The 27,359-nt window shown below is 34.6% G+C and overlaps 1 protein-coding gene across 1 annotated transcript in view; it reads right to left on the bottom strand.

Annotated features, from left to right (window-relative positions):
* LOC119074511 (membralin) overlaps positions 1–27,359 on the bottom strand; it is a 102,701-nt gene that overhangs the window by 4,845 nt on the left and 70,497 nt on the right. The window lies entirely within an intron of this gene.

Here is a 27,359-nt window from a genome sequence, read left to right as displayed (position 1 = left end):
TAAGAAAATCGAGCAAATTCGGAAAAATATTTACAAGAAAATACAAAAAACTGAAAAAATTAAGGAAAATTCGAGAAAATTAAGTCAACTTTCTTCAAGCATAGTCAGTGGACCGAGGGGTGACTCACTTCTAGATTAAATGGTATTAAATGGATTTACAGTCAAAGGCAGTCAATTTTCAGCAAAAATTAGCTTCAGTTGTTTTTCAGCTGATCCATACAAACAATCACAACCGTTTATACGTCTTTATACGGTTTTACCACTATCATGCGCGTGCGTGTAGCAGCTTCAACCGTATGAACAAGGAAAACCAGTTTTGATTGTATGTGTGGATCAGCTGAAAAACAGCTGAAGCAAATTTATGCTGAAAATTGACTGCCTTTGACTGTAATGGATTAAATGGAATAAAAATTGGATTGAATGGATTAAATAGGAAAAAACTTAATTTTACCAAATACTTTGAAAGTCTTGAAAATGGTTGATTTTGATTGAACGACGTACTACAACTCATACTACAACGTTAAAAAGCGTAAAATTTTACTTTTAGAAGTTTTGGGTGTAAAGTGGAATAAATGGATTAAATAAATTTAATACCATTTTTAACAAAAAAAAAATTTCTTTACCTCACGAGTACTTAAACGCCCGTGCAGATCTAATTTTCGTAATTAGTTTACAAATTTTTTAGGTGGGTAGCCTAATTATTTCGGTAAAACTAATTTTTTTTTTGGATTAAATGGATTAAATGGAAGTGAGTCACCCCTCGCAGTGGACAGTTGTCGATTAAATATCGAAGATCAACATTTTCTGATTTATCGTCTAGTAAGTTGTTCTAACCAAGGTTATAATTAGACGCCTTTACGATACGACCCCAGTGAAATAATGGTGGTCTGTACCCTTCGTTTCTTACTTTCTTAGAAATTTTGCAGATAGCTTGGTAGAGATCCACAAAGTTTTACGGTTATCAAACATGTATAGCTCAATAATTATCAAAACATCAGTAATTATCGATGTTCCATTCGTACGATAATTTATAGATAAAAACTCTTCAAAATCTTCATGCTTTTGCCAGAACTCCCACCCACCCACTATTCGAATGACCTCCCAAACTTATTGCATGCAGAAACTTTTAAATTTTTCCCATAACAAAAACGTTTGTCTATTTTATGCGTCATTTGCATTTGACACTCGATTTGACACTGAACAACAGAAATGTCTCTGTTCAAAATATTGGACGTCTTTCGTTTTCGTTTTTTTTTTTGCAATCACAATTCAAAAGCAAAAATATCCGCAATTCCATGTTTGAGTTTTATCGTCCGTCTTGTAAGCATAGTTTAACGTGGAGTGTAGAGGCGCACATAATGCAATATCCATGTTCACTGTTCATATGATATGTGCAGCATGATGTGTTTATATTTCCTTACATTAGTTTTTTCAAACCTAAATTTTGATCCAGGATATAGCTGTAATCCCTTTATAAGTTGTGCATTGAAAGAAGATGATTTTGGAATTCCAAATGGATTTTAGAACCGCTATAAAGGTTTCATCTGTTACCTTGTATCGAAATTGTGAATGTATAAAATATGATGAGTGTTGCTGCAGAATGCAGACATCATTGTAAGGTGAAAACGACTCTGTGACAACGATGTCAGAGTTTTAGATCTTTGAATATGTATGGCATTGTTGTCGGTGTATAAACTTTGATTTGCAAATAAAATGAATTTCAGCGATTCGTTAGCGACAAAGTTCGCAGGGGTCGTTCTTGTCCTTATTTCCTTATTTTTCCTACTTTTCGAGAATTGTCCTTATTTTGTCCTTACTGTACTAATTGTCCTTATTTTCTGTTTGAATTTTCATGATTTTTTTTGTTCACAGAACAGAATCAAAAAATAGATAAAAGTATGAGTAGCTCTAAATAATTTTATTTTCTTTAATTTTCCAACGCAACATCTGTATGGAAAAATCAAAATGTGATTTTAAAAAAAAATTAGGCACCCTATAACTGAAACAAAAAATTGTAAAGAAAAAATCAAGCTAAACGCAAACACCATAATAGTAGGGCTCACTAGCTGCATTTTGGTGCATTTTGGTATAAAAACGTGAATTTTTTACGATTGATAAATATGCATTTGGGGATTCCAAAACGATTAGGAGACTTTGAAAAAGTGACCCGGTTGAAGTTTTCGATGCAGAGGTAACTTTGATGAATTTCTGTGTAGCGGGAATCGAAGCTACGCAGGTGATATTGGTCTCAAACGAAAACTAAGGGTTCAAAGTTTTTTTTAGTGCAAAAAAATTCACGAATTTTCCGATTTTCCCGTAGTTTTACCGAATTTTCATAAAAATGATATTTTAAAACTGAGGTGAAACTTAAGTAATTTTTAAAATTGATTCAGAAAAGTTTTTTTTCTTCGCTATTATCGTTGCACATTCAGTTTCCAAACTTTTAACGATGAAAAAGTTTTTGGATGTTCCGCAGCAGTGGTAACTAGTTTCAGTTTTCATCGAAAATTTGATCCCTTTTGCATGGCGAATTTTTTTCGTAAATTCGACTAGTTAGTACTGGGAATGCTAGGCATGATCTAAAAACAAAATAAAACCAGTTTTTCGATTTTTAAAAAAATATTAAGTTTCCGAAATCTGCTAAAATCTGTAAATTTTCCTCCTTCGGCGAACTTTGACAGACCCTAAAAAATCCATAAACGTTTCAAACAGCACAAGATTACTTATAATGCTATGCTGGGACCCTCAGCTTTCAAACGATACCAAACACTCTACCTCCGGATCAAAGGATGTATGCCTTGTGATGTGAGATATGTGGTTGGACCCGATTTCAAGCAAATTTCGAAATATATGAGAGGTAAGTGGAAAAGCTGCAAAAATCATTTTTAAAATGATATTGATTAGAAAACGGAAGTTGTCAAAAGCTGGCTCACCCAAAATAATTAAAATCGTTTTTGTTTTGCCTTTTCCACTTACCTCTCATATATTTCGAAATTTGCTTGAAATCGGGTCCAAACACATATCTCACATCACAGGTCATACATCCTTTGATCCGGTTGTGGAGGGTTTGGTATCGTTTGAAAGCTGAGGGCCCCAGCATAGCATTATAAGTAATCTTGTGCTGTTTGAAACGTTTATGGATTTTTTAGGGTCTGTCAAAGTTCGCCGAAGGAGGAAAATTTACAGATTTTAGCAGATTTCGGAAACTTATTTTTTTTTTAAATCGAAAAACTAGTTTTATTTTGTTTTTAGATCATGCCTAGCATTTCCAGTACTAGTCTCATTAAATTTACGAAAAAAAATTTCGCCGAAAAAAATTCGCCATGCAAAAGGGTTCACATTTTCGATGAAAACTGAAACTATTTACCACTGCTGCGGATCATCCAAAAACTTTTTCATCGTTAAAAGTTTGGAAACTGAATGTGCAACGATAATAGCGAAGAAAAAAAACTTTTCTGAATCAATTTTAAAAATTACTTAAGTTTCACCTCAGTTTTAAAATATCATTTTTATGAAAATTCGGTAAAACTACGGGAAAATCGGAAAATTCGTGAAATTTTTTTGCACTAAAAAAAACTTTGAACCCTTAGCTTTCGTTTGAGACCAATATCACCTGCGTAGCTTCGATTCCCGCTACACAGAAATTCATCAAAGTTACCTCTGCATCGAAAACTTCAACCGGATGTAGATGGCGCTAGAGGTCACTTTTTCAAAGTCTCCTAATTGTTTTTGATTCCCCAAATCTATATTTATCAATGGTAGAAAATTCACGCTTTTATACCAAAATGCATCAAAAAATGTATTTTGTTCAACTAGTGAGCCCTACTATAAGGTAAGCGGGGGTATAGCTGACCGTGCAGGTGTACCTGACCAGCTACATTATTTATCAGTTTTGGAAAATAATTACAAATGAACGTTATAATTAATCTTTAGAGCCTAAAGATTAATTTTTTCATGAAAATAATTCGATTATTATGTTTACTTATTTGATAAAACCATAAAATGAAACCAGTGCACCATCTCAGTACAAAGTTGCACATTTCTTAAGAAAATCGTAAGATCGGTGTGGCCTAATTTAAGGTTTTTATTGACAAAAGAATTATTAATGGACAAAGTTTTGGTGTTTTGAGGTAGTAAATAGTTCGACAATTAATATTATTAACATAAATAGCGTCTAAAAGTTAATATTTGATTAATTACATGGTGGTCAAAACATTGCATCAAAAATATGCCATGTTTGTGTAGTTGACCGCACCAAATTCCGTACATTTTTCTTGATGTGACAAATTCACCTTCCATGTGCATTGTTGTGTACAAAATGATGTGATTAAAATTCGTTGATATTTTGTGTTTTTATGCGTTTTTATCATTGAAATTGGTTAATATCAGTGAATTAAGAGTGAAAATGTGTCGAATAATGCGAAATTATTGCGAAAAATGTGAAAAATGTCTTAATTTTGTAGCGGTCAACTACTGCAACAAGACTGGTCAGGCATAAAAACATCCGTTTTTTAGTGGTCAGCTACTGCATCGAAAACAGTGCTTCAGTAAAATCAGTTTTTTACAATAAAAATTAATTAATTGTCAATATTTCTGATATTCTACGGAATGGGAACAGATCAAATTAAATCCTGACGAAGGGAAAACTTAGCTTCATCGAAATCATCCTGAGATACTGATGACCAAAGTTGAAAAATTGCTTAGACGGTCAGCTACTACCTCGCTTACCTTACAACTTTCTTTCGCAAATAAAATACTTCTTTCAAGCGAAATTGCTCTTATTTTCAGTTCAAAATTGTCCTTAGAATGTCCTCATTTTTGCATTTAAATTGTCCTTATTTCCTTATAAGGACGAATCGAATTTCAGTACGAGCCCTGAGTTCGACACACTCAATGAAATATATATTATTGAGGAAGTAAATGTCGAAATAGGAACGTTCTAAGATTGACGAAAATATGTGAAAAAGAAGGGAATTAGACGAAAATTTAGGAAATCCATAAATGGAAAAAAGTTTTTCCAGGGCTCAAGGAAGTTGATGAGTCCTCCCTTGAGATTTTAGGTTCTCCGATTTTTGAGTAGGGTTAGAGAAGATGTTTTCTTCTAAGGTTGAAGAAATAATGGTGAGTGCGAGCGTTTGAAGTTGATGAATGTCCATCCGGCTTTGTGCGTTTTTAGGAAGTCTTTAGGAAGCTGTAGGTTTAACTATTTGTTGCGTACTTGTAAGGCGTTTTCTTTGAATGGTTATTTGAAGGATGTAGATGAGGTTTTTCGTACGACGCTTGAGGCGATTACTAATGTTAGGATGTTAGATTTTTCTTGGGATCAGGCTACCCTTTCGTCCTAAAGTTGAGGAATTGGCTATCGTCTGTTTATTCGACGTCCGGTTTGCCTGATGAGATTTTGAAGAGGTTTAATATTGAGTTTTTTCCACATAGTAATAATAAGAGGAAGGTACAGAGGAATCGGGACCTTTTGTTGGTCAATAGCAAGTTTAGCGACATGTTTGAATCAAGTGAATCTTGTAATCGTGCGAGACTGCTTGCGTCATCTACTAAAGAATCTTCAAAGTGGCTGCAGGTTGTCCAGTCGAGTCAGCTCGGTTTATTATTAGATAATCGTGCGAGGAGGTGTGTGTGTAGTTAGTTAGTAAGACAGGGATAACGCCGCGACATGATTCTGTAAACAAAGAGTTTTCTTATGCTTTTTCTGCTGCAGATTTTCCAACTTTGTTACAGCCACCAGGAATTTCTAGAGATGACGGTAAAAGACCTGATCGTATGACGCTAATTCCGTGGAGTCATGGTAAATCTCTTTTATGGGATGTGACAGTGCGTGATACGTTAACTCCTTCGTACATTAGTGAAACTTCTAAAAAAGCACGATCAATTTCAGAGAACGCGGAGAGATTAAGACATAATCATTATAGAAAACTTAGTTAAAATTATGTATTCACCCCGCTTGCTTTTGAATCTTTAGGTTGCATGGGTCAAGAAATTAGAATCATTGATGAAAAAAGCATCAGGGGAAAAGCGTTCAACAGATTACTTATTGCAACGCAGGATGCATTCTTGGAACGTTGGGAAGGAATAGAGTGAACGATTTTTATTTATCGCAATTTCTGTTTTTGAAAAGATCGATTTTTTACTGGCTGTGCATTTTAAGCAGTCTTTTTTTTTGCTTATCTTAAAAAAAAAATTATTTTGATTTTCTCGATTTCTCAAATTTGAGAAAAGTCAAGAGAATAGAGAAAATTTAGAGATATCGAGAATACAGTCGAAGTCATTTCACATAAATTTTCTTCAACTGGTCCACTCGTACAAACAAAAATTCTCATACTTCAAACGGGCGAAATATTTACACGCGCGTTATAGTGATGAAACCGTATAAAGCAAATTCCGGCCTCAATTTCACGGTAATTGACTGTATCGAAATTTATTGATTTTCTTGCTTCCAAAACATTTCCTGAAAATTCCGTAAAAGTACGAGAAAATCAAAAAAAAATGAATGCAAGCAGTAGTCCTTGTCCTTATCGTTGATCATGTCCGGAGCGATAGCGGAGGTCTTGACGCAGTCTAACTTCCAAAAAAAGAACGAAGAAATTTTTTTGAGACGCGGCAATTATATATAGGCGAAAATTTCCTTTGGCCTGTAGCACCACAAATCCTATTCTCTCTTATTCTGCCTTCAAATACGAGCAAAACGAGCTACAACTCGACTATGTAGATTTAAAATTGCCGGAGATACATCGTTTTGAAATTGGTCACTTTTCATACAAAATACACCAAATTGACTTTTCCCAAACAATCAAAATCTTTCAACTTACTCTGTATGTTTCTATCTATCTATGTATCTATCGACGGTCGATCTCGGAAACCAGTCAGCCAATCTCCATGAAATTTTGCAGGAGTCTCAGGGTGGGCATAAAAATGAAAATGTGATACGCCATTACCCCAAGAAAAACCAGAATTTTGTTTTATTGGCCTCGAAGTGGTTTCTGAGTGTGGTTTTCGAGGGTCGGGAACGCGTTTTCGGCTGTAGCTTAGCTGTATTGAAACCTACAGAGGCGTGCGACCCAAAAAAAAAAATTTGACTGGAAACAACCAAAATATTACCAAAAAAATCTGCGTCGGCGCATGTGGCAGATAAATTTTCTTGCTGGCGTGTTCCTGAACATCTGCCACTTTGCGACGCAGACTTTTTTGGTAAAATTTTTCTTGTTTCCAGTCAAATTTTTTTATGGTAAAAATTATTTGGCAGATGATGAGATAAAACTAAGCCAGCTTGTTTGAACTAATTGGGTGTAAAATTTAATTTTTGCGTAACGAAGCTGAAAGCGTCAACTCTAGCGATATCATTTATTTTAGAAATTGTACTTCATAGACTGCGTCACACTTTTCTCGAAGAGATTTTTGTTGGGATGCTTGTTTTGTTGGCAACACTAAACGATATCTTCCTATAACACGAATAACTTTGGCAACACTATTTTAATACACCCGGGAGCAAATAACATCTCGAATAAATCTGCATCAACCTCAAGAATAACTTGTTAAAAATCCGATTCCACATTTGATCTACCGGAAGCAGCATGATCTGTTCAGCTATTAGAAAAATGCGACTATTTTATGACGATGTGGTACTTGTACAGATTCCATTTGTCTTGTCTTTCTTCTGTCGTTCGATTATATTACGGGGTTGATACGGTTAGCCTGAACATCCAAGGTTCAGTTTGATTTGGTAACACGAAATTTGATAGTTTGCTTCACTAATATTGGCTCACCCTTCAGCGAAATCTTATCGTATATATACGGATGAATGTATATGTCTCACCAATCTAGCCAGTCCAACCGACACAATTTATATATTGGATACAGCTAAACTGTCTGTGCACGGGAATGTTATTTTCAACAGAGCATAGGATGGTCTCGTATAAGAACGTGGCAGAGTGTACATTATATTGTATAGACAAGAGAACGAAAATATTTTATGAGAATAGGGAAAATACATTATTTTATTTACACAAGGTTGGAGTGTAATAAGCAATAAATTTAGCGCATAAATCAATTAATGTGTTTTTGTTCGTTGGCTTCAAGACATATAAGATTTTGTTTCAAGCTACAAGCCAAAAGGTGGTTAGTGGTAGTGGTTCACCATTCTGACTGTTTATTACGTGTATATATACGTATGTACGTACACACCTCTATCGCTATTCATGTGTAATACGTAATATTTGTGCACAAATATACATAAAGTACTGTATTTTATGGTTCACTTAAATTTATGCTTTTTTCTAGACACAATTTCCAGTTTTTTTTTCTTCTCTCGTTCATAATGAAATGTGGGTAGAGCAAAACTCAACGTTACCGCTTAATAATTAATTTTTATGTGAGTCAGTTGTAGAAGTGCGCTTCAACTTGTTCATCCTGATGTATACACACAAACTGTCTGATCGGAATGACTGACATCCATTTAAATTTTTAATAATTCGACTGACTGCAAATCGCTATAAAATGATGTGGTTGATGTTCGCACAGAGGGATATACGTATATCATGATGGTAGTTTCACGTATAACGCAAGAGTTGAAGAAAGTACACAACTTTTTACTTAACCTCCTCGATAATTAGGTTGGTCATCTCGAGTTCTGTGCCATATTCTTTTTGAATTTGTCAACATTTTCCAAGATTTTCTTAATTTGAAAATTTGAAAAAATGTAAGAAAATTCTGGAAAATGTGGAAAAAATTTTGAAGAAACCAAAATTTGAAAAATGTTTTCTTAAAAACAATCTTTAAATGGTACCCAGCTCCTCACATTTAAAATTAATTTACTGGACGAAATATTTTTTTCTTCTGAGAAATTCATTTAACATTTCTCTAAGAAATATACTTCAAGACGAATTATATCACAATACAAAACTCGAGAGCGAGTTACTTAGGAATAATGAATAAAAGAAGACTCAAACTAAACCACTGGCTAAGTGTACAAAAAAACATTTCTTAATAGAAAATACCGGCCGGCGGCTCATATTTTATTACAAATTGCATTTAAAAAACATAGCTAACGCCGACCCGTACGAAAAACCTATTCATATCAAAAGCCTTTAATGTGAAACTCATCATCTCTCTCACTTCCTTGTCTTCTTTACTGAAAAGCCATGAGCCCAAAAATCACTTACATTACTCATTCTTTGCCTTGCATAAAAAAATTGCCGGAGGCAATGTCGACAGCACCATACGAAGTCAAATTTAATAGATTCCTATATGAACCTCTATATAGCGCCATATTAACCTTATTTTACTATGTATGATGACTTCACAGATAAATATGCTATTATATAGCTGAAAAGAGCTATATTTAGCTGTATATAGATTACCACATGCCTGCAACCACAGACACATAACTAGTTACTTCTCTGTTAACAGAACCTGTCTAAGTACCATTTTTCCCAAGATATTTCACTTTTACTAAAATCCAATATGGCCGCCGGCAGCCATTTTGTTAGGAGGCCGGAAATAGTGCTGACGATTTACACTTATTATAATACCTTTCAAACAAAAAAAATCAAATTCGGTCAAAGTTTTCTTGAGATATTAACAAAATACTTCACGTTCACTGTACACGGCCGAGTAGCCGGATATGAGCTCACTCCAAGAGACCTAGCTGAGGCTGTGGTGAACCGAATTTCATAAACTTTTCCCTGATTGGTACGGTCAATATCAATCAAAATCGAATAAATCAAAAGTAGTCGAAATCCCTTCAAATTTGGCCGACCTACAAGCAAAAACTGCTTCGCGCCCTGTACCTGGTTCACACCAAGGGATCTAACTCACTAGTTGGTAATCCGATTTCTATAAACTTTTTTTTTGACGATCGGTGTTGTAAATATCTTTCATTTGACGTATCACGTACAAGCCCTGAAGCACTTATAGGGCAACAGCTTCGTGCATACAGACAAACATTTCTTTCGCGGATTTCGCATCTCTCGACAACCACAATAGGTTTCCCATTACTCAGGGAGTCCAATTCGACGTGTTACAAACGTATGCGTAAACCCTCAAGACCGCAGTACTTCGTACGGGTCTAAACATAGCTGTTCACACACAACTAATTTATATCAAAACTGATTTCTCGAATATTTATAAACATAAACGATGCTTTCACGAGAGAGGAAGAGGATTCACAAAGTGTGAGATGCATGTTCGATCAAGTTTGGATAAAAGCGAAAGGTAAAGTGAAACATTTGAAGAAAATCGGGGACTCTATGACCGAAGCAAAAAACAAACATTAGATATAGATTGAACTCAGTGTGCGACACAATTGGTTTCTTCCAAGGTGAAATGAAATGTCAAACCGTCATCCATAGAGCCATAACCTCAACGCTATTAACAATGCAATTGTCAAAATAACAAAGAAAAATAAGTTGTGATTATGGTTCTATGGATGACATCGGTTTAAAGTTCGGCTTAACCGTTGCTTAAATGAAACCTAACCTTAAAAATGGTTGCTGCGTAGCCAATACTCTCTCTAGCAAACAAACTTAGTTTTGACACAGTCGAAATAGCCCCTTATTTTGACAAATAAGACACTAAAATTTGTAGTGATGTAGTTGCCGTGCCGAGCTTTTTTTAAAGCAACATTTACTATGACAGCGTACACTGTACATTTTTGACACACTAATTTCCTAGTTTGTTGGCCGAACAGAACTGTCACAACAAACGATCAATGAACATTCACATTTTTTATGTAACAAAAGTCTCATTCATTTTGCGTGTCAGGGTGTCGCAAATGGACATTTTAGCGTCACGTAATTTATAAACGACCTAAATCTAACACAGAAATTTTACTCGGAACCCTCAGCGAAACAACTACGTCACTGAACGTACGGAACGTCGCTCCGACATTCAGAATTCCAAAAAAATCGAACAATTCGGTACAAAATGGTTGTCGTCGCTTTGAAAAGCTCTATGGCTTAAATTGATTTTCATATTTAGTCGTCAACATTGTCATTTCCCCTATACAAAAATAACCGCAATAAGCCCCAAATTTTACGATTTGGGAACAAGCACAGAAAATTACCAAAGTACATCGAACACCACATGCTATCAATATAGGACTTGTGTATCAAATCAGCATGTATTAACAGCATATTTGTGTTGAATCAATTATCTTTTTGCAATACAATACTGTTGATATTATGTGCCATTCATGGAATGGTGGGTGAATCATAATAAAATATAAATAATAACATTGTGTGTATTGGATTGGGTACATGGTGTATTAAAATTTTCATTCAAACACAAACGATGTAATGAAACCCCACTAAGGACATTGAGCTTATTATGGGAAAAAAAAGTTGTTTTTTTAGAGAAAAAGAAGAAAGAAAATGGAAAATGAGATTTCGTTTTCTTTTTTTTTATTATTAATATAATTGATTGAGGAACACATTTTACATTTGACTTTTGTAACCAAAAGTTTAATCTCTGGTGATTTCGGCAACGTTCAATCTAGGTTGAATATTTAGAAGACGCGCAACATTTCGACCATTCTTCTGATGGTCACATTTTGAGTGAGTGGATCGCCTAAATCAGGTCGCAATGAAACGGGGGAATATTACCAAATGATGGATCGAAAATTTTGCACGACCCCTGGTTTACCGTCCAGGTAGCTCAATCGGTGGAGCGATGGACTCACGCCCTATATGTCACAGGTTCGACTCCCGTGTCAGACGTAGTTCATATGGTTTTTCCTAATCGTAAATGATTAGTCTCTGCTGTTATTTATCTCTAAGAAAATACCAAAAAATGCTGAACACAGTTCTTGTACGTCATGCGTAAGTCACAATCGTGATTCTAAAATGTAAACTACTTGCGACATCTATGTTCTAATAGATGAATCATACGATTTATAATTCACAATTGTAAAATCTGTCGAAAATGCACAACAGGCCCATCGGCGGCTTAGGTGCTTGGAAAGCATCAGCTTTCCTGCCCATCTTATCCTATCCTATCATATGGCACGCAAGGCTAGTCAATCTCTTGTTTCTGATACTCAGAAAAATATTCTCTTCGTCGAAACTCCAGCCTTCGGCTCGTGGATACTAGTAGTTGTTCCGCAGTTTAACCTGTAGGACATTTGCTGAGGACATATCCAAACTCGTCACAGTGTCGACAGTAGCGTGTGCTAAGTCCTCGTTTTTTTTTAAAATCAAATTTCGACATTTGTTCGCTGCAAGGTATTCGACAAATTGACACACATCACGTCCTTTCGTCAATAGAATTGTAATTTTTGTCAGTAATTTCGTTAGCTTTCCGCAATCCTTTATTTTAGTCGGCTGTTCTACACCGACGCTTTTACGTTTTCCAACAAACACAGTTCGCCTTCTCTTAAGTGGTACTACAGCTCACATTTTCTCTGCTCTTCCTCCTATCCTAGTCAACTCTACACCACCATTGCACACCATATAAAGGTGACGTTACACAGTAGAGAAAACACAAGATAATAGAGTAAGTGTGTCGTAATATTAACCCTTAGTAAAAGGATTAAGGAAACTGCCCTTCATCTTGATGATGATGGTGACGACTACACAATTTTCTTTAGCATTCATTCCATTACAATTTATAAAAGAGTTGTATGTGCAGAATAAGCACCAGCTGTTGTGCAAACAAAAACATTTTGCATTGTAAACAATTATAAGACAACCTGCACACAATGTATTTATACGTTAACGTAATTATATGCGTGCACATATAGTAAGACGCATGATTGAATTAAACACATTGTTAGTGTGTGTGTAGATCAGCTGGTGCTTATTCTGCACATATACTTTCATTTTCATTTTCTTTCAGACATTTTAATCATTTTAGAACGACAACGAAAATAGCCCACTTTCACTAGAATTCAAAATCTAATTCACGAACCCATTTTTTGTTGTCGTTGTTGTCAACATTTTCAAATCAAGCTGAATGTAATTGACATTTTTCGTTAATCAATTAATAGAGTCATTGTTTTTCAATACAATGCGTCACGATAAGACACAGAGAAATGGTTGGATTATAAGCTTGCTTCGGAGAAAGAACACAAAAAAGAATATTCCATGAAAATATAAAATATTTCTCAATTGACATCAACTCTTTGCGCAGTAAGTGGTCTAAAATTAAAAAAACTGCTGCAGACAGTTCATGACAATAGGGAAATAAAAAAAATATTTTTTTAGTATTTAATTGTGACAATGTATAGAGGGGAGTCTTTAATATCCTTCTATTGTCTTTTATTAATTTGAGTTGTTAAACAACTACGTTGCCTAAATTGAACAATTAGAGGGATTCCGTACCGACGATTAATATTAATCTGTTCGTGGAACAAAGCAAGACTCACGGAGGAAATGGAAATGTTATTAAAATTCTGTCAGTTAAATATTTTGTGTTCATTTATCGGGGACAATTGTGATCGAACATTTGTGTTTGATGTATTTATTGTTCCTCGATCAGATGAGATGAAGAAAACAAAACCCGTAAAAGAGGAAAAAGACGTTTCCAAAAGCTATTTTTAATCGACGTAAAACACTCTAAAACGCCCAAATTGTTTAACAAACTTAAATAAAAAAAAATGAGTTTACCCAAAATGTAGGCAGCATAGCATAACCGCCACCGCAATCGAATTATCAAAACAGTGACGCTCTGAAAAATGTAGTTTTTGATCAGTGCAATAATTGTAGTCCTACTGATATCACGTTTTGGCGAACAGCTGTTTATATGTGCCAGCAAATCAAATTGCAACAAACTAGATGTCGTACAAAACCAAGCACTGAGAATGATCGCAGGCGGAACGGAATCAATGCCGATAATGGCGTTGGAAATGTTTTCCGGCATCAGACTGCTCAAGTATTCTAGACGTCTAGACGCATCGTTAAAATTGCACGAACGTATCCTGAGAACACCGAATAGTATTTGGAAGAATTACAATTGTATAGAAAATCGCCTAAAATCTAAAATATCGATTGTTCACCGAGTACGAGCACTATACTACACAAATACTCGCTACCACTAAACGAAAAAGTACGAAGGTTCTGTTACAAAAACAAATTCTCAAGAATAAGGAAGTTTCGTTTAACTAAACAAAATGCCCAAACATCGATTCCAAAAGAACTACAATTGTAACAGCAAAATGATTCAAACGGTGAAACATGTCAGGATATAAACCCATTATCTATCCGATCAAGTCGAAAAATCGACGTAGCCAACTTCAGAAAACAAACGGGGCACGATCTGTTATTATAAACACCTTGCAAGAATTGGAGTGAAAGATTCACCACTATGCAGATTATGTAATAATTCAGAGCAAACATCGGAACATCTCCTAGAATGCAACAATTTACGTGGTTTCAGAGAAAATATTGAACATCTTGAAGAAGAAGAGTTCTGCGCTGAGATCTATTGGCTATTGGCACGACCGAAGCAATCAATAATCCTTGATTTACATAAATGTTAGAAATAAATGCATATGAGAGAAAAACAAATTTCTAACTACTCTTCCAAGTATATCTGATGGCAATAGTTTTTTAATTTCGGAAAAACAACTTGTAAGATCGTAGATGTTTGTTAAAACTATATTTGGCGGCTGTCCTTTTCGGGTAAAATTTATTTTTCTCAGTTTAGTGTATACAGTTAGAGACGGTGAAATTTCAGCATTTTGCTTCAGCCTAACCCACACACACATACAATTGTTGCTGTTTATATGTCTTTATACAGTTGAAGCTGCACATACACGTGTATAAAAAGTATAAACAGTTTTGATTCTTTGTGTGGATCAGCTGAAGCAATTTCATGCTGCAATTTCACTGACTCTACCTGTAAAAAAATCAGTGCATTTTAGAGGCAAACTGTATAGAAGAATTTTATGCGTCGAGTAAATCTTTACGTCGTCGACTAAAAAAGCGTCGTGAAAATGTCTATATTTCTCCATTACTTATCAAGAAATATAATTTATTGCTTGCCACATGCGAAAATTGATTCATACATATCAATTTGCCCCCCACGAAAATGGTCGATTCTCTGAGGGATATTTGCGTGACACTTTCGTCAGGGAATCTCTATTTTCGCAGGGTGCTCGAGTCAATCATGTAAAATCAGTTTTCGTCGGGTGCAGCCATATGAAGGTGAATGCGTCATCTGAAATATTTTATGCTTTTTAACATGAAAACGGGAATAATTATTGATGTTTTGTGTTTTTGGACAATTATTTTGCAGTGGCGAGAGTTCAGTGTGGCAAAAGAATTTCAATTCTTAAAAAGAAAAATCACAAAACTGAAAGCGTCACCCATCTTTGTTCTAGCAATAATTTCAATGTTTGTTCTTTTAGTTGCGTATTTTTCACTTAAATTCGAAAACACTTAACACATTGATTAATTTTAGACACAATTCATTTCACTTCACTGCAAAATTTTTCGTCTAAATAACAAAAACAACAAAATCATTGCTTAGAATGTATTATCATGGTACGGAATAACAATTCAATGACAACATGGCACCTGCTATGGTGTGATCACTTCGATCACTTTCGGTACGGTTGGTACTGCTGTACCAATACCAATATTTTCGGGATATTTTATGAAGAAGTATGAGCCGATTTCGGCTGTGTACTGGTTTTATAGTGCCGAAAAAATTTCTATTTGTTTTGTTGATTTTGTCTACAGATATAGTTGTTTTTAAATCAGCTTTTGTTGCTATTTATAGAAATTGATATGTAAGAATCAATTTTCGCATGGGCAAGCAATAAAATAGAATACAGTGCACCCTGCTGCAATGATTCATTACATGGTGGAAAAATTTTGAAACTCGCAACTCACGCGTGTGTGTTTAAGCGCCTCGGTTTGAAAACTGTTATTTTGACGCGGGTAGTTACTCACACTTGTGAGTTGCTCGTATCTCAAAATTGTTCCCCCATGTAATGAATCATTTTCGCAGGATGCACTGTAACCTACTATTTCTTCCTGTAGTACCAAAACCGTCACATTCACTCACCAAATTTAGTATCGAAAGAGCAACATTCTCCCCTACCTTTTTCTCTCAATTTTCATTCCCGCTTATGTCATTTTCGATCCTATCTTTTTTCTTTCCCAGATGTGTCATGTGATATAATGAAGTCAATTTAAACTCAAATCCAGCAATTTATTGTGTGAACTGCAATAACATGCACGAATTTTATGTTCAATATTCACTCTGTATTAATATTGAGCGTTGCTTCACTACATTTCGAATTTCGAAGCGTATTAAATATGATTTTTTTGTTATAAAGAATGCATTAATTGATAATGCTACGCGCGTATGCATTAATTGATATTGCTACGCGCTGAACGAATAATGCTGTACGGTCAACAAATGTAAACAACGACATTAAATTTTTGTATGTTGTTTCGTTCGGAATGTGACTTTGGTACTCAAGGAAGAAAAATAGTATACATACCACGGATCAAAAAGGTGTGTTTTAGACCACGGTGTTGAAGACGTCCTTGGTCTCCGCTCCGCTTCGCGTCGCTCCATCCCTGGACGTTTTCACCACCTGGGTCTAAAACACACCTTTTTGATCCTTGGTATGTCGAAATTACAGTCTGTGGTCGACTAAAAAAACCTCGTGAAAATGTCTATATTTCTCCATTCGGAAAAGGACCTTCAGCCACAATCTACTATCACAATGGCGCCAAATTTTCGAACAGAATTTACATTCAAATACGGAAATGTAAAAACATTTTTGAGTTCAATAATGCAAACAATTTTTTTTAACAAATTCAATTCATTTCAAAGTTTTTATAAGCAGGACAGTCCACATCGGAATGTTTACAATTTTTATTTTAATGTGTAAGAAAGAATATCAAAGGAATTGTCAGCGTTTAAGTTAATAATGGGTCATTCACATATAGCACGCAAAAAATTACGAATTTCCAACCAATTCGCATTTTTGCCGACATTTGCATAAGAGACTTAGTGAAAAAAAAACGAAAGATTTTTTTGTTTAAATTCTCACTAAGTTCCTCATGTAAATTTCTTCCTTTATAGACTTCCTAAGCAAAAACCTATGGAGCAAATTTCTAAAATATATGATGTGTACGCTTTCCGTGAACTCCTCATGCTCCCCTAGTTGCGTGCGTAATTCATGGCAACTTGTTACGTTGAAGCTGATCAAAGGGTATTCATAGTTTCAACTTCATACTGCACTTACTCGAGTCGAGTATATTGCGTTTATCGAGTACACTGCATCGGATTTTGAAAGTCTTATCGCTTGGCACATATTGGTATAATTGAAAAAGTAATCAATTAATTAAATAAAAACTAATTAAATTTACCGGAGTCAGGGACAACACACTGATATTTTGTTTGACGAAAATAGATCGAGTCAAAATTTAAGTATTTCCGGTTGATAGTTATCACGCAATATGCTCAAGCATATAGAAGACACTTGGAATATCCTTAAGATTTCTATTACACTTGAGTTACTACCAAAAGATTAAGAAGGCAACAAGAGATGACAATGAAGAGAAAAAATGTTCCATGAATTTACATCTGAAAATTATACTCTTGATTCGACTGTAATGAAATTACAAAATGTCTGAGTCAAATTCAATAAGAAAATCTTCAAATATCGAACTCCATTAATCAAAATAAAAATAAACTCTTGAAAGCAGACTTGTTATTGAAAAAAGAAAGAAACGAAGAGAAGAAAACCCAACAACAATACCCACCACTAAAACATAATATGGACGATTTCTTTTCTTTTTTCTATTAGGTGGATTACCTGATCATATAAAGCCACATAGAGATAAGTATGTACACAGTTTAGGTGCTTTAAGTTTTCTTTATTTCAACAAAAACACAGATAATATACACAAGAAACCGAGAGAGAGAGAGAGAGAGAGAGAGAAAGAAAGATCATATGGACTACCAAGGTAAAAAATAAAATAATTCTCAAACGAAAAGAAACCTACTAAAACCTGGAAACGTATTTGTTGACGGCACAACGGCTGTATACAGCTAAAGAAAAACAAAATATTTTATTTTCGCTACTTCAAAAAAAAATCTATCTCAATTGACTTTCAGGAGGAAATTGTAATTTAAAGTGAAACAACACGAGAAACAACAAGAAAACCTATTGCAAAATAATATGCTGTGTATGTGTGTAGTTCACGGTGCGCTTGAATGAAATCTAATTGAAATGTAACTCAAATTTATTTTCTTGATTATTGTTTCCTGTCCTACATCGAGTCTTTTAGCAAAAAAAAGGAGGTATTCGTGGGCGCTGATTTTCAAGATTGTATAAAAAAATGATTTCAGTCTTGGTCTCTATACAGTCGAGTAACTCGACTTCTAAACAAAAATGCAGTCAAACGACTCACCTCTGGAACATAATACATATTGAGTTAGGTATCGTTAGAAAGCTGAGATATAGTACAATACTTTATGCTCAAAATCAATCTGATCAAATTTTTTAGTTAAGTCGGTGGTTAGAAATCCAAAAAATCCCAATCAATAATTAGTCAAGTAAATTGTAACTTTCTTAGAACGTTTTGCCATATTATAGTTCAAAATAGATGTTAGATGACTAAACCGCTATGATTAAACGCGCACTGACAAAAAGGAGTTGGAAATCTCATCTGCTACAGGTAACTTTGTCTTCAGGTAACCTACAATAGCTGTCACAACTGTATCAACTGTGTACAAAATCATTATGTATTGTGTTCAAAAGACTTGTTTTTGTGTAAGAAACTGATTTTGTGTGTACAGAAGTCATTTTTGTGAAAAAATAAATAAATCGGAATGTTCTCTCCGCGACTCAATAATCATATTAGCACAAAAAACTAATTGTGATACTCAAGCATAAGAAAAGATCGCATAAGGGATAGTAATTACACTTAAACTGTCATATCTAAATTCACTGCCCCGAAAAACCTCATTTTCACACTTTCAATTATAGACTCCATTCAAGCCCACCGTGCGTCGCTTCACCTAAGTTTTTTTTTTTGCTATAGAAAAACAAGCAATAATTGGATTGCTTTTATGTGCTTTATTATTTTATCAGATTTATTATTTATATGTTTATTTTTTTCCAACATTTTTTTCCGTATTTTCCCCTGTTTGTGTGATATGTGTGCTGCCCATATATATATATATATAAAATTTGGTAAACACCAAGCAGCAACAAGCACAACTCAAGAGTCACAATAAGAATACAGAGAAGAGAAAAGTAATAATAACGGAAACATACTTATGTATATAAACTAAAATGTCCTTCTCCTTCCGCACAATATGAAAGCCAAAAAAAAGGAATTTAATGATCCCCATTTTCCTCAATGAATAAACATGTCTGTCGGTTGGTTATTATGGGCTGTGTTTTATTTTTCAGCGGTTGGATCTCAAACAGATAACAGATCGCAAATGTTTAACCTATATTTTTGAGCGAACTTCATAAGTTGTACATAAAATATTCACTAACATATTTACTTGTACATTATGTTTTAATAGTCACTGTATGCCGAATCCCATATATACACTGAGGAAAATTGTCTTCTTCACTCAGAGTGCATTTTGTTGATGTTTGGTCTGATGACAATTTGGGGGAGAATACTTCATCAATAGATAGACAGAGTGTGTTTTGGGATTTTTGCGATTCATAGAATATAAATCCTCTCCGGGTATGTAAAACGTATTTTTGCTTATGATTCCGAATGTCATATATGTGCCAATGAGGCTAAAAGTCATTTTACGTTCAAGAACAAGTTAGGCGGCAAATGGAAAATTGCTCATTTATTGGCCTGACATTGTTAGAAATTAAACCAAAAAATGCAGTGATGTAAGCCGATTTGCCGGCTCTTTAGTTCACGACTCTTCAACTTTGATCTTATCGATAAAAAAGAAAAGAAAATGGATATTTTAAACGTGGGAGAGTAAATCGTCTCTGATTGAAGAATATGAGACAAAAGTAAAATTCACGAAAACAAGCACTTCCCGAACAAAACAAATTTTCCACTTTGACACAATTTTCCGACCCATCCTGTAACTTCTACACAATAGCTTTGTTGTTGTTGTTGTTGTTGTTGTTGTTGTTTCTTCGTTTGTGCCATGGTTCACGTGAACCGTTGTCATCCAGATCTGTCGCAATCGATTCATTAGTTTTAAAGTCTAATTTAGCCTCTAGGTAGAACTGTGTAATCGCTCGGTATTTATCAACGGCAATCTCTTTCAGCAGCTCGCTCAAACTTTCGAATCTTGTTCCAAAGTCATACTTATCTCTAATCGCTCTGTGTTTGTTGCATTTCAGTATCATGTGCTCCACGAAACACAATAACTTTTCTAGTGCTACCTTTCTATAGGCAAATGTCTAAAAAATAGATTTCGAGATGGGAGCAGCGATTTATCAAAATTGATTGATGTTTTAGTCTCGATCCCGAACAATTCTTTATCTTTATAATTTTCAAGACTTTGTTATGTGATACTTGTCGATCTTATGCCAATGGTGAGTGTTCCATATTCAGGACACCAAGACCGATCCAACGCACTATGTCACCATCCGTGTACATGAGCTGTGTTGCCAACTGTTATTATCAATTTTTTTAATTTTCAAGAGGGTTGTTGCATCTCTCGCCCTCGGCTCGCCACACTCTCAAAAATAAAATCTTCCGACCAGTACGTAATTGACTATTAGCCGCAGAGTTAATTAGGTGTATTAGCAGGCATGTGAATAATACGAGATCTCAGATACTGAGAAATATTTTGAAGAATAATTGAGGTTACCTTCCAGGAAATCGAACCTTTGTCGAACCCAACAAATTAATTCGCATAATTGTACACATTCCACTAAAGGCGATAAAATGCGAAAAATACGGGGAAAAATCAGGTTGTTGAGTTGAGTGATAGAATTGAATTTCTCAAAATAGGTGCTTATTGTACCAGTTTGTCAATATGCTTGCTACACTTTAAATATTCGTTTCTTGGAATATTTTTTTCTTCTTCTTAAATATCTAAACTTCTCCTTTTTTTCGTTGTGTATGAATGCTGCTATACCGCATCTTACATGCGAAATCTACATGTAATAACATTATGTACTCGTAAATAACAGCTTTATATACAAGAATGTTGCCGCTTTTATGTATCACATTTAGATATTTAGATATTATAACATATAAATTGTGTATGCATGTAATAGGTAAAAAGAAAAACGTCCTCAGAGGGTATGTATAAAGGGACACGACGGATCCATTCGGGAAGCTTTAAGGGTATATATACGTATAATAAAGAAAAGAAAATTCCATGATTTAACTTTGTTTAAAAGCATGCATTAGATTTAGACTCCAACGCTTTGTGGTACACAACACATTCATAACAAATCAGAGGGAATCCATTCAACAATATTGTGTAACATAACACATCTCGCATATGTATGGCTTTATAACTTTCACTACAAAACAAATCCTTTTCGGTTATTCAAATTTACTCTCTTTGAAATTACACAATTTTTTTGGGGGGGGGGGGGGGGTTGGAGAAATGAAAAAAAAAAACACGGGATTATAAAGAACATTATGCGCTAATGATAATTGCCGTGCAATTCATTAGCCAGTCGTTGTGTAAGCCATGATATGCTTTTGAACCCTCGTAATTTGTGACATTAGAGACACTACGACTGTTTATAGTGTACGTACAATTTTATCTTACGAGGGTAACAGGTTGAAACTAGCCAAGAATGAGAAGTTGAAAAGTACACTTGTAGTTCACATTACTTTTCAACTCAATTCAAACTTACAATTTCGCTCCGATTGGATTTTTTTGTTCTGCGCTATTGACTGAAACAAAAGTCAATCGAATCGAAAATTGGTAATTAAGCTCAATACGTAAAGCAACGGTTGCGCATGTAAAATTGTAGAAGCTCATTAGCGATTGAATCAGTTATTAACAGAGGTTGGTACTGAGGAATCAGCAACGAGATTGCTTGCATTCCCAAATTTACGAGTTTATCCAACATAGACGAAACGCATTGTACATATTAACCTATAGTGAAAAAACCATTGGGAATATTTAATGCCGCCTGTTGGTAGAAAGACATAAGGAAAACAAGATATTTTTCCTCAACTAGAGGAAACCCATCTGTTAATTCTGAAGACAGTTGCACAAGCGGATGTGTTTATCAAACATTCGAATATTTACAGACTACGTTCAACCACAAGCATAGGAAAATATTTAAAATTTTTACCCTACGATTCAGTTTTGTAAAGCCAATTAACAACTTTTAGATTTAAACACATGGGTTGTTATGGTGCCCAAAACTGCTGAATTAGTCGTTGCGTCCATCCGCTCATTCTTTAATTCCTGTAGGTTCATCCTGGTCTATAGTTTATAGAAGCTATAGATAAGCAATAGCTCTACAGCTCTAAGAGTTCGCGCTCTCTATTATTGAAATCACTAAACTTTGACTTGTCAATTTGTCAAAAAATGTCAAATTTGACCTAATTAAATTGGTCTGTTTGGATTAATCAATAATACAAACAAACAAACAAACAAACCAACCAACATACTTCGGAGACTTGGTTGAACAGCATAACAATTCACATAGAAAATTCAATTCTCAGAACCCGATTTCATTTCTATTTACCGACTTTGTTACTCGAAAAAAACAAACATATTTTTCCGCTATTAATTCCCCAAACATCGACCAGTCGAATAATTTTCATTTTATTCGAAGAGGAATCGAATTTTTGGTGAATTGGCTACAAAAGACTCTGGAATGGTCTCCAATTCACGTTCAAATACCGGTTTCATAAAACTGGGAAAACACGTAACTCCACAATTTAGCTGGTCCGACAAGCCTGGTCGAAATGAAGGTGAGGTTAATAAACACACGAAATCGTGACCATACACTTTTGTCCGAGACTATCTGAGCTATGCAGAGGATTTCTTCGTAAAGATGTCTTAGACGCATTGAAAATAATCATTTTCCTGCCTTGGGGCGAAAATCTTTACTTTCGTTCGGCCCCTTCGAAGATAAATCAACTAGGCATGAAAATCTTTGTACATAACTCGTGGAAAGTACATGCAGACTCGCCAAAAATAGTCATTTGTTTTCCTAGAGATAAAACAGGATTGCAACAAGAGCAATGCTTCGTTTGAATGTCTGGAGTTGGAATTTTATGTACATTTGGTTTTTTTTAGTTCGGAACATATTTGAGATTTTTTAGAGTTTGAAAAGTTTCAAAACAATCGTGCTTTCTAAAGGTGAACAAACTGTATCTCCCAGAGGTGAACACAATGTTTTTCGTAAGTGCAAGGTGTGATTTACCGATTTTCTCCACGAAACAAAAAACATCACTTCACCATACCATTTTTGAAAACATAAACAAAGTGACAGTTCAAGTGAGAAAAGTTCAATTTTCTACCCACTGGAAAAAACGTGCTGCACTAGAAATGTCATTCGACCAACCATTAACAAAACGCAATTTTCTGATGGCTACTATGATCAGCTATGAAACATTAGGAAAATTTATGTTAAAAACAACCCGTAGGTTACATGAATGATTTTAATAAAATGTTTAAAAAAAAACAATGAATTAAAAGACCTCGTTGATGATTCGAAGTAATAGATTCGATATTGACGACGGTGGCTGTCTCTGAACGGTTATAAACAGAACCAAATGTTACAGTTTCTTTCGGTAGCCCTCCGGTGAATAGAATCACAATTAGTTGACTTTCACCAGCTTTTCACCGACTTTTCACCAGTCCGACAACTACAAGTCCTGAGTATTTCCAAAAATCGAATTACTTCACTTTACCGAAAATACATTCGAATCTGGTAATTAATATTGACACACACACTCACCACCGCCCTAACTTGTTGCCTGAACGGGTGCTTGTTGTTATTAATCAAGGAAAAACAGATGAAATATAGAAACGGATAAAACATTATAAACAGCTTTCCTAATTAATTCAAAAGAGGTCAACAAAAGGAAAATATCAAATTACAATCATTTGCTCTTGGAATTTTTATTTTCCCCAGACAATAGATTTCCTGATCGAATTCTCTCGCTTGTTTTCTTGGCAATTGTGAATTGTGATATTTTATTTTATTTTTTCTCTGCTATTTCGGTTATATAAGTATACTATTTCAGTTGACAATAATGTTATAGAGCGTAGAGCAATACAATCTTTTATATACATATATATGTGTGTGGATGGAGCCGACGTTATACTATACATCTATATATGACACATTATATACGAGGTTGTATTTAGGTGATCTAAAAGTAATCACGTTACAGAAAAATAGCTCGAAGCAGTTTTTCGAAAATCAACTCAGCCAAGTAATTGACTGTACTTTTTGTTACGAAAAACACCCTTCAGTGTAACAGAACAATATTATACGGTTTTGAGTGTATAAAGCACTCGCCTAGCGTTTATTCACAATATAACGATTATATTCGGTTTCGCAAAAAAAAACGAATAAGGGAAACAACATCCTCAAACAAATAATAATAAATGTATACCGAGTTCATTTATTATGATGATAATGGTATGTTTATTACCAAGAATTTAAATGCTTTCACCAATCAAAATACAAAAGCTAAGACTCTTTTAAAACACTTTTGCCTATAAAGCCACTTGTGAGAGATTTAAACTTCTGTTATATTTGCAAAGAAACTGTATCCGTCAAGTACTGTTTTTCGTTGTATTTATGGTAAAGACGGTGTACTCGACGTGCATTGGCAACCATTTTTCTAAATTTTCTATGTAATCTACTCGGTCGTTTTGAGGCTACGTCAGACAATGTCTCGGAACTGGCTGACCAGTGACCACACCAGTACTGAATCTGATTTCCTACTGGTCAGGCCCAAATTCATAATACCATGAATACCATGATAATACCTGAGCATGATTTTCGAAAGGCCAAGTCAGGTTATGGGCATGGAATTTTTCAGGTAATCATGACACTTAGTTTGGTTGAATTGCTGCTGGATTAAGAAGATCTATCGCAACCGTTTACGTGGCATGTGGTTAACCTATCTGTTTCTATCTATTGAAGTGAAAGATTAGGGCGGAAGTAAAGAATTCAACTGAAAAATAATTACATCTTTACTCGACGAATTTAGTCAAACAAAATGTCATCGTGTGTGTAGTAGTAGCAGTTTCAGGAATCCCGTAAAATAATTAATCTTTCAATCGGAACCATCGGATCCTGTAGCGATACGTAGCAGTTGACAGTTGTAATGCTAACACTATTTATCAGAGACGATTTTTGGAAAAACTTTTTTTTTTCATATTTTCTCAAGTTTTTTTAGATTTTCCGATTTCCGATTTAATTTTTGTAAAAAATTTCGAAAATTTGAATAGAAAGACGCAGGAAAAAAAACCAATAGTTCCTGCTATACTCACTCATTATTATACTCGCAATATACTCATCCAGCCTAAATGAAAGGAATTGCCCTACTATATTTCGAACCGAAGAAAATTCTTGAAATATAGCAAATCAAAAGAACTGCTAGATTTGGATAATGTACCAGTAGTGAAAGCTTGCCGTCTGTGGAAATTTAAAACAACACAAACAGTTTGTTTTATGGATGTAAATACAGCTTAACTTTAAAGTTTGTAAGCTGCATATAGCAAAGAATTTGAAGCACTGGCACCGTTTATGAACATTCCAGCTTCATCGCTCAAGAACTACTTGTCTAACGGTGAAAAAACATTTTTTTTTGTCTAATTAATATATTTCTATTTCTACTTGTGTGTGAAGAAAACATTCATTGACATTTACGGGGTGCTTAATAATCTATAAAAGGAAATATTTACTAATTCGGTAAGATGTTGTTGCCTTTGTTGGGCATTAAGTATTTTATTTGTTTGAGAATAACAATGTTTGTGAAGTTGAAATTGATTTATAATTTTGGTTTTAATTTTTAATGTTGTTTTTCCTAAGTGGCTCAAGTGCCTTAATGTTCCATAATTTTTCTATTAAAATCAAAGTAATTTTAACAGCAGAGTGGATTACATTTTCATTTGTTGATTGATTTTGAATTAACTGCGAAGTACAATTTATTCCCAGTCCTCTCGATTGACGTAGAAAGGCGATGTATAGAAAATTGGAGGTTCCCTGTAATGTGGACCAAAGCTTTAAATGAAATGGAAACCAGACCAATTTTGTGGTCTGCTCAAAAATGTGTTGCATCAAAATTAATTGAGTTCCTTTAAGTAACAGGGGTGTTTTAATTACATTTCTTAACACATACCAGTTAAATTCGTACAAAGATGGTCTCAAACATAAAGAATTTCCACTCCAGACTTCAAGAGACCTATAACTCTTTGCCCAACTGTTTGAGAAATAACTGTGGGTTCATGACGAAAACCTGAGAAAATTTAAGCTCATAACAACTGACGAACTATTTTTCCTCGAAAAGATATTAATTTTGAGATGTGCACTGAAATTACCAGCTGATCCACAAATACAATGCAGTTAAAAGACAAATTGCACACAGGTCGTTCAGGACGGTATACATCGAAAACAGGACATTGTTTCGAATAAAATAAAAAAATCCGCCACCACTGTTCGAAAATAATGTGGGACCGCCCCCACGTTCACGTTGTTTACGTCAACAAGACTGTTTGAAAGCATTTTTTTCAACATCTTTTCTCAAACGTCTTTTGCGTCATGGTTACCAAAACCAAGGCTTGTGTTCGGAGATTAACAGCAACAGTTCTAAATTAACATTTCTTTCAACGATGTTTTAATAAGTGAAGTGGTGTAAGTCACCAACGATTTGGTATTGGCAGAAAAAAATTGTTTTAATGAATATTTTGATGAATTCGGAAACTGGTGTTATTCAGCTGGATCTAACAATCACGCAGAATAATCTACTTAAAGGACGAGATTCGAACAGCGATTCATCCCAAGTAGATAATATCTTCTCTAAAAGATTATTTGATATCAACAAACAATTCGGTTTCCATAATAAAAAAGTACGCAAGCAACTATAAAGCAAAACAAAATTATATTTATGAGGAAAATACATTTTTTTTGTGGCTTTTTCATGTGTTCTTCCATTTCCCATTTTTTCCAGAGATTTCTTAAACGTCTGTGTCTACATGGGTGGGTTGGGTATACTATTTACTCAACGATGAAATAAAGTTACAAAAAAACATCCGAATTTCTAAGGTATCAGTTCAAGAAAATAAGTGAAAAAATAACAAAATATCATTCCATTTATTTTCCTCAAACAAGAAATGAGGTACATGCGGTCAGCCCCACCCGGAATTTGTGCTGAAAAAATTTTAAAGTTATCATCAGTAGGTTGCTAATCGCACACTTTTAGCAACGTTTGTGAAAGAGTTGGAGACTT

Source organism: Bradysia coprophila, unplaced genomic scaffold (genome assembly GCF_014529535.1).
Source record: "Bradysia coprophila strain Holo2 unplaced genomic scaffold, BU_Bcop_v1 contig_151, whole genome shotgun sequence".
Lineage (NCBI taxonomy): Eukaryota > Metazoa > Arthropoda > Insecta > Diptera > Sciaridae > Bradysia > Bradysia coprophila.
This window is presented reverse-complemented; position numbering and strand designations above follow the sequence as displayed.